The sequence below is a fragment of the Arachis ipaensis genome, chromosome B5 (genome assembly GCF_059453495.1).
Source record: "Arachis ipaensis isolate K30076 ecotype BB chromosome B5, ASM5945349v1, whole genome shotgun sequence".
Classification (NCBI taxonomy): Eukaryota; Viridiplantae; Streptophyta; class Magnoliopsida; order Fabales; family Fabaceae; genus Arachis; species Arachis ipaensis.
In genome coordinates this window covers 121,218,786-121,227,549 of record NC_142440.1, presented here as the reverse complement: position 1 = coordinate 121,227,549, position 8,764 = coordinate 121,218,786, and the positions used below count along the sequence as shown (strand labels likewise).

At 38.5% G+C, this 8,764-nt stretch overlaps 1 non-coding gene across 1 annotated transcript; it reads right to left on the bottom strand.

Annotated features, from left to right (window-relative positions):
* Positions 1 to 7,908: 7,908 nt before the first annotated feature.
* On the bottom strand, positions 7,909 to 8,016 carry LOC148565608 (small nucleolar RNA R71). The gene has a single exon (XR_015884089.1). It is a non-coding gene; the product is annotated as a small nucleolar RNA R71 (small nucleolar RNA).
* Positions 8,017 to 8,764: the final 748 nt, after the last annotated feature.

Genomic DNA, 8,764 nt, shown 5'->3' with positions numbered 1-8,764 from the left:
TCAGATTATCAAATAACATGTCTCCTTGTCATCATTCTTTCAAGAGCAAACATATTTAACATTCTTAAACAACAACTTCAAAAGACATACGCACTGTTCAAGCATTCATTCAGAAAACAAAAAGTATTGTCACCACATCAATATAATTAGACTAAGTTCAAGGATAAATTCGAAACTCATGTACTTCTTGTTCTTTTGAATTAAAACATTTTTCATTTAAGAGAGGTGATGGATTCATAGGACATTCATAACTTTAAGACAAAGTTACTAAATACTAATGATCATGTAATAAGACACAAACATGGATAATCACTTAACATAAAGAAAACGAAAAACAGAGAATGTAAGAACAAGAAATGAGTCCACCTTAGTGATGGTGGTATTTTCTCTTTGAGGAACCAATGATGTCCTTGAGCTCTTCTATGTCTCTTCCTTATCTTTGTTGCTCCTCCCTCATTGCTTTTTGATCTTCTCTAATTTCATGAAGGATGATGGAGTGCTCTTGATGTTCCACCCTTAATTGTCCCATGTTGGAACTTAATTCTCCTAAGGAGGTGTTGATTTGCTCCCAAAAATTCTGTGGAGGAAAGTGCATCCCTTGAGGTATCTCAGGGATTTCTTGATGATGAGCTTCATGCGTCTCTTGAGATCCATGAATGGGCTCTCTTGCTTGCTCAATCCTTTTCTTAGTGATGGGCTTCTCTTCCTCAATGGGAATGTCTCCTTCTATGAACCTTGCCCAGGGAGAGGACTTTTTGGCTATTTTGTAGAGTTCAAGGGAGATGACTTCATGAACTTCTACTTCCTCTCCAATCATGATGTTATGAATCATGATGGCCCGATCCACAGTAACTTCAGATCGGTTGCTAGTGGGGATGATGGAGCGTTGGATGAACTCTAACCATCCTCTAGCCACAGGCTTGAGGTCCAGTCTTCTTAGTTGAACTAGCTTGCCTTTGGAGTCAATCTTCTATTGAGCTCCTTCCACACATATGTCCATGAGGACTTGGTCCAACCTTTGATTAAAGTTGACCCTTCTAGTGTAGGGGCGTGCATCTCCTTGCATCATGGGCAAGTTAAACGCTAACCTCACGTTTTTCGGACTAAAATCTAAGTATTTCCCTTGAACCATGGTGAGATAATTCTTTGGGTTCGGGTTCTTACTTTGATCATGGTTCCTAGTGATCCATGCATTGGCATAGAACTCTTGAACCATTAGGATGCCGACTTGTTGGATGGGGTTTGTTAGAACTTCCCAACCTCTTCTTTGGATTTCATGTCAGATCTCCGGATACTCATTTCTCTTGAGCTTGAAAGGGACCTCGGGGATCACCTTCTTCTTGGCCACAACATCATAGAAGTGGTCTTGATGAGCTTTTGAGATGAATCTTTCCATCTCCCATGACTCGGAGGTGGAAGCTTTTGTCTTCCCTTTCCCTTTTCTAGAGGATTCTCCGGTCTTAGGTGCCATCAATGGTAATGGAAAAACAAAAAGCTTATGCTTTTACCACACCAAACTTAGAATATTGCTCGCCCTCGAGCAAGAGAAGAAAGAATAGATGAAGAAGAAGAAGAAAATATGGAGGAGTGTAGGGAGAGGTGTATGCGGTCAAGAAGAGAAGAGAGGGTTGTGTTGTGTGAAAATGAGGAAGAATGGAGGGCTTTATATAGGGAAGGGAGGGGGGTAAGGTTCAGCCATAAGGGTGGGTTTTGGGTGGAAAGTTGATTTTGAATTTTGAAGGTAGGTGGAGTTTATGAGGTAGGTTTATGGGGAAGAGTGGATGGATGTGAGTGGTGAAGTGGTGATAGGGAAGAGAGATTGAGGTGATTGGTGAAGAGTTTTGGAGAAGAGTGTTTATTGGGAAGAGAGGATGAACATTGAGAAGAGGGAAGAGAGTGAGAGGTGGTAGGTGGGGATCCTGTGGGGTTCACAGATACTGAGATGATCCTGTGGGGTCCACAAATCCTGAGGTGTTAAGGAATTGCATCCCTGCACCAATTAGGCATGTAAAATGCCTTTGCATGCAATTCTGGCGTTTAAACGCCGAATTGATGCTTGTTTCTGGCGTTCAGCGCCAGCTCTTCTTCACTGTGCATTTCTGGCGTCTAAACGCCAGGATGCTGCTTGTTTCTGGCGTTCAACGCCAGATGCTCCTTACTGGCGTTTAAACACCAGTAAGATCCTCCTCCAGGGTGTGATTTTTCTTCTGCTGTTTTTTATTTTGTTTTTAATTTTTTGATTTATTTTGTGACTCCACATGATCATGAACCTATAAAGACATATAACTAATAAAAATATAATTAAATAAAAATTGGGTTGCCTCCCAACAAGCGCTTCTTTAATGTCAATAGCTTGACAGTGGGCTCTCATGGAGCCTCACAGATGTTCAGAGCATTGTTGAGACTCCCCAACACTAAACTTAGAGTTTGGATATGGGAGTTCAACACCAAACTTAGAATTTGGTTGTGGCCTCCCAACACCAAACTTAGAGTTTGACTGTGGGGGCTCTGGTTGACTCTGTTTTGAGAGAAGCTTACTGTGCCTCTTTTCCATGTTTACAGAAGGATGTCCTTGAGTTTTAAACTCAAGGGAGTCCTCATTCAATTAAAGGACTAGTTCACCTCTGTTAACATCAATCACAACTCTTGCTGTGGCTAGGAAGGGTCTTCCAAGGATGATGGATTCATCCTCATCCTTCCCAGTATCTAAGATTATGAAATCAGCAGGGATGTAAAGGCCTTCAACCTTTACTAATATGTCCTCTACTTGTCTATAAGCCTATTTTCTAGAATTGTATGCCATCTCTAATGAGATTCTAGCAGCTTGCACCTCAAAGATTTCCAGTTTCTCTATTACAGAGAGTGGCATGAGGTTTATTCCTGACCCCAGGTCACATAGAGCCTTCTCAAAGGTCATGGTGCCTATGGTACAAGGTATTAGGAACTTTCTAGGATCCTGTTTCTTCTGAGGCAATCTCAGTTGATCCAATGCATTTAGTTCATTGGTGAACAGGGGAGGTTCATCTCCCCAAGTTTCATTACCAAATAAATTGGCATTCAGCTTCATGATTGCACCAAGGAACTTGGTAACTTGCTCTTCAGTAACATCCTCATTCTCTTCAGAAGAGGAATACTCATCAGAGCTCATGAAGGGCATAAGGAGGTTCAATGAAATCTCTATGGTCTCTAGATGAGTCTCAGATTCCTTTGGTTCCTCAGAGGGAAACTCCTTATTGATCACTGGACGTCCTAGGAGGTCTTCCTCCTTGGGATTCACGTCCTCTCCCTCCCTTACAGGTTCGGCCATGGTGATCAATTCAATGGCCTTGCACTCTCCTTTTGGATTTTCTTCTGTATTGCTTGGGAGAGTACTAGGAGGGGTTTCAGTGATCTTCTTACTCAGCTGGCCCACTTGTGCCTCCAAATTTCTAATAGAGGACCTTGTTTCATTCATGAAACTCAGAGTGGCCTTAGATAGATCAGAGACTAAGTTTGCTAAATTAGAGGTATTTTGTTCAGAGTTCTCTGTCTGTTGCTGAGTGGATGATGGAAAAGGCTTGCTATTGCTAAACCTGTTTCTTCCACCATTGTTAAAGCCTTGTTGAGGCTTTTGTTGATCCTTCCATGAGAAATTTGGATGATTTCTCCATGATGGGTTATAGGTGTTTCCATAAGGTTCACCTAAGTAATTCACCTCTGCTATTGCAGGGTTCTCAGGATCATAAGCCTCTTCTTCAGAAGGCGCCTCTTGAGTACTGTTGGATGCAGCTTGCATTCTATTCAGACTCTGAGAAATCATATTGATTTGTGATGAGCGGATAATTTATACGCTTTTTGACATTGTTTTTAGTATGTTTTTAGTAGAATCTGGTTACTTTTAGGGATGTTTTCATTAGTTTTTATGTTAAATTCACATTTCTGGACTTTACTATGAGTTTGTGTGTTTTTCTATGATTTCAGGTATTTTATGGCTGAAATTGAGGGACTTGAGCAAAAATCAGATTCAGAGGTTGAAGAAGGACTGCTGATGCTGTTGGATTCTGACCTCCCTGCACTCAAAATGGATTTTCTAGAGCTATAGAACTTAAAATGGCGCGCTTCCAATTGCGTTGGAAAGTAGACATCCAGGGCTTTCCAGAAATATATAATAGTTTATACTTTGCCCAAGTTTAGATGACGCAAACTGGCGTTCAACGCCAGCTCTCTGCCCAATTCTGGCGTCCAGCGCCAAAAACAAGCTGCAAAGTGGAGTTCAACGCCCAAACTGGCACAAAAGCTAGCGTTCAACTCCAAGAATGACCTCTCCACGTGTAGACTTCAAGCTCAGCCCAAGCACACACCAAGTGGGCCCCAGAAGTGGATTTATGCATCAATTACTTACTTCTGTAAACCCTAGTAGCTAGTTTATTATAAATAGGACATTTTATTATTGTATTTGATATCTTTGGACGCCTAGTTCTTAGATCAGAGGGGCTGGCCATTCGGCCACGCCTGGACCTTTCACTTATGTATTTTCAACGGTAGAGTTTCTGCACTCCATAGATTAAGGTGTGGAGCTCTGCTGTTCCTCAAAGATTAATGCAAAGTACTACTGTTTTCTATTCAATTCATCTTATTTCGCTTCTAAGATATTCATTCGCACTTCAACCTGAATGTGATGAACGTGACAATCATCATCATTCCCTATGAACGCGTGCCTGACAACCACTTCCGTTCTGCATTAGATTGAATGAGTATCTCTTAGATCTCTTAATCAGAATCTTCGTGGTATAAGCTAGATTGATGGCGGCATTCATGAGAGTCCGGAAAGTCTAAACCTTGTCCGTGGTATTCCGAGTAGGACTCTGGGATTGAATGACTGTGACGAACTCAAAACTCGCGAGTGCTGGGCGTAGTGACAGACGCAAAAGGATAGTAAATTCTATTCCAGTATGATCGAGAACCTCCAAGATGATTAGCCATGCAGTGACATCGCATCGGACCATTTTCACAGAGAGGAATAGGATGCAACCAACGACAAGGGTGATGCCTCCAGACGATTAGCCGTGCTGTGACAGAGCATTTGGACCATTTTCCCGAGAGGATTGAAAGTAGCCAGTGGCACCGGTGACATCCTTACATAAAGCCAGCTATAGAAAGGAGTAAGACTGATTAGATGAAGACAGCAGAAAAGCAGAGGTTCAGAGGAACGATTGCATCTCCATACGCTTATCTGAAATTCTCACCAATGATTTACATAAGTATTTCTATCCTTCTTTTATTACTTATTTTCGAAAACCCCATTACTATTTTATATCTGCCTGACTGAGATTTACAAGGTGACCATAGCTTGCTTCATACCAACAATCTCCGTGGGATTCGACCCTTACTCACGTAAGGTATTACTTGGACGACCCAGTGCACTTGCTGGTTAGTTGTGCGAAGTTGTGAAGATATGTTTAGACCATGGTTCTGTGCATTTGTTTTTGGTGCCATTGCCAGGGAATCAATTTCGAACAATAATTCACAACCTGAGTAACAATTTCGCATACCAAGTTTTTGGCGCCGTTGCCGGGGATTGTTCGAGTTTGGACAACTGACGGTTCATCTTGTTGCTCAGATTGGGTAACTTTCTTTTCATTTTCTTTTCAAAAAATTTTCAAAAATCCTTCAAAAATTTCTCATCTGTTTTCGAAAAAAAAAATAAAAATGTTTTCAAAAAAAATATATATATTTTTCTTCAGAATTTTTAAGAATGAATTCTAGTGTTTCATGAAACATGTTGAATCCTATCTGGCTGTAAAGCCATACCCAAACTGCTTTGGGATTGGTCTTCAACTAATAACCTCAATGGATGTAATTTACATACTAGAGCTTGGCTGGCTATTAAGCCATGTCTAACCCTTTGATTCGAGCTTTAGACTAAAGAGCATAAGATTCCTGGAATTCATATTAAAAATTTTGGAATCCTTATTTTTCTTTTTCAAAATGATTTTCGAAAAAAAAATTAAAAGAAAATACCAAAAAAAATCATAAAATCATAAAAATAAAAAATATTTTTGTGTTTCTTGTTTGTGTCATGTTATAAGTTTGGTGTCAATTGCATGTGCATCTTGCATTTTTCGAAAAAAATCATGCATTCATAGTGTTCTTCATGATCTTCAAGTTGTTCTTGGTAAGTCTTCTTGTTTGATCTTTGCATTTGCATGTTTTGTGTCTTTTCTTGTTTTTCATATGCATTCTTGAATTCTTAGTGCCTAAGCATTAAAGATTTCTAAGTTTGGTGTCTTGCATGTTTTTCTTGCATTAAAAGTTTTTCAAAAATGTGTTCTTGATGTTCATCATGATCTTCATAGTGTTCTTGGTGTTCATCTTGACATTCATAGCATTCTTGCATGCATTCATTGTTTTGATCCATAACTATCATGCATTGCATCATTTTTCTTGTTTTTCTCTCTCATCATAAAAATTCAAAAATCAAAAAAATATCTTTCCCTTTTTATCTCTTAAAATTTCGAAAATTAGATTTGACTTTTTCAAAAATTTTTAAAATCTAGTTGTTTTTATGAGTCAAATCAAATTTTCAATTTAAAAATCTTATCTTTTTCAAAAATCAAATCTTTTTCAATTTTTTTAGTTATTTTCGAAAATTTCAAAAATATTTTTCAAAAAATCTTTTTCTGAATTTTACATCATATTTTCGAAAATAACATCATCAATTAATGTTTTGATTCAAAAATTTCAAGTTTGTTACTTGCTTGTTAAGAAAGATTCAAACTTTAAGTTCTAGAATCATATCTTGTGATTTCTTGTGAATCAAGTCATTAATTGTGATTTTAAAAATCAAATCTTTTTCAAAAACTAATTTCAATCATATCTTTTCAAAAATATCTTCTTATCTTATCCTTTTCAAAAATTTGATTTCAAAATATCTTTTCTAACTTCCTAACTTCTTATCTTTTCAAAATTTGTTTCAACTAACTAACTAACTTTTTGTTTGTTTCTTACCTTTTTCAAAACTACCTAACTAACTCTCTCTCTCTAATTTTCAAAAATATCTTCCCTCTTTTTCAAAATTTCTTTTTAATTAGACTAATTATTTTATTTTTTATTTGAATTTTCGAAAAATTACTAACTTTTTTTCAAAAACTATTTTCGAAAATCACTAACTCTTTTTCAAAAATTATTTTCGAAAATCCTCTCCCTCTCTCATCTTATTCTATTTATTTATTCATCCACTAACATCTCTTCCTCACATCACTCACCAAATTCGAACCCCCTCTTCTATCTGTGTTCGAATTTTTTCTTCTTCTCTTCTTCTACTAACAATAAGGAACCTCTTTACTGTGATATAGAGGATTCCTCTTCTTTCCTTTTTCCCTTCTCTTTCTTATGAGCAGGGACAAAGAAAAAGGCATTCTTGTTGAAGCTGATCCAGAACCTGAAAGAACTCTGAAGAGGAAACTAAGAGAAGCTAAATTACAACAATCCAGAGACAACCTTATTGAAAATTTCGAACAAGTAAAGGAGATTGCAGCCGAACCCAACAACAATAATGCAAGGAGAATGCTTGGTGACTTTACTATACCTAATTCCAATTTACATGGAAGGAGCATCTCCATTCCTACCATTGGAGCAAACAACTTTGAGCTGAAACCTCAGCTAGTTTCTCTGATGCAGTAGAACTGCAAGTTCCATGGACTTCCATCTGAAGATCCCTTTCAGTTCTTAACTGAATTCTTGCATATCTGTGATACTTTTAAGACTAATGGAGTAGATCCTGAAGTCTACAGGCTCATACTTTTCCCTTTTGCTGTAAGAGACAGAGCTAGAGTGTGGTTGGACTCTCAACCCAAAGACAGCCTGAACTCTTGGGATAAGCTGGTCACAGCTTTCTTAGCCAAGTTCTTTCCTCCTCAAAAGCTGAGCAAGCTTAGAGCTGATGTTCAAACCTTCAAACAGAAAGAAGGTGAATCCCTCTATGAAGCTTGGGAAAGATACAAGCAGCTGACCAAAAAGTGTCCTTCTGACATGCTTTCAGAATGGACCATCCTGGATATATTCTATGATGGTTTATCTGAGCTATCAAAGATGTCATTGGATACTTCTGCAGGTGGATCCATTCACCTAAAGAAAACACCTGCAGAAGCTCAAGAACTCATTGACATGGTTGCTAATAACCAGTTCATGTACACTTCTGAGAGGAACCCTGTGAGTACTGGGACGCCTATGAAGAAGGGAGTTCTTGAAATTGATACTCTGAATGCCATATTGGCTCAGAACAAAATATTGACTCAGCAAGTCAATATGATTTCTCAGAGTCTGAATGGAATGCAAGCTGCATCCAACAGTACTCAAGAGGCATCTTCTGAAGAAGAAGCTTATGATCCTGAGAACCCTGCAATAGCAGAGTTAAATTACATGGTTGAACCATATGGAAACACCTACAATCCATCATGGAGAAATCACCCAAATCTCTCATGGAAGGATCAAAAGCCTCAACAAGGCTTTAATAATGGTGGAAGAAACAGGTTTAGCAATAGCAAGCCTTTTCCATCATCCACTCAGAAACAGACAGAGAATTCTGAGCATAATCTATCTAGCTTAGCAAATTTAGTCTCTGATCTATCTAAGGCCACTGTGAGTTTCATGAATGAAACAAGGTCCTCCATTAGAAATTTGGAAGCACAAGTGGGCCAGCTGAGTAAAAGGATCACTGAAATCCCTCTTAGTACTCTCCCAAGCAATACAGAAGAGAATCCAAAAGGAGAGTGCAAGGCCATTG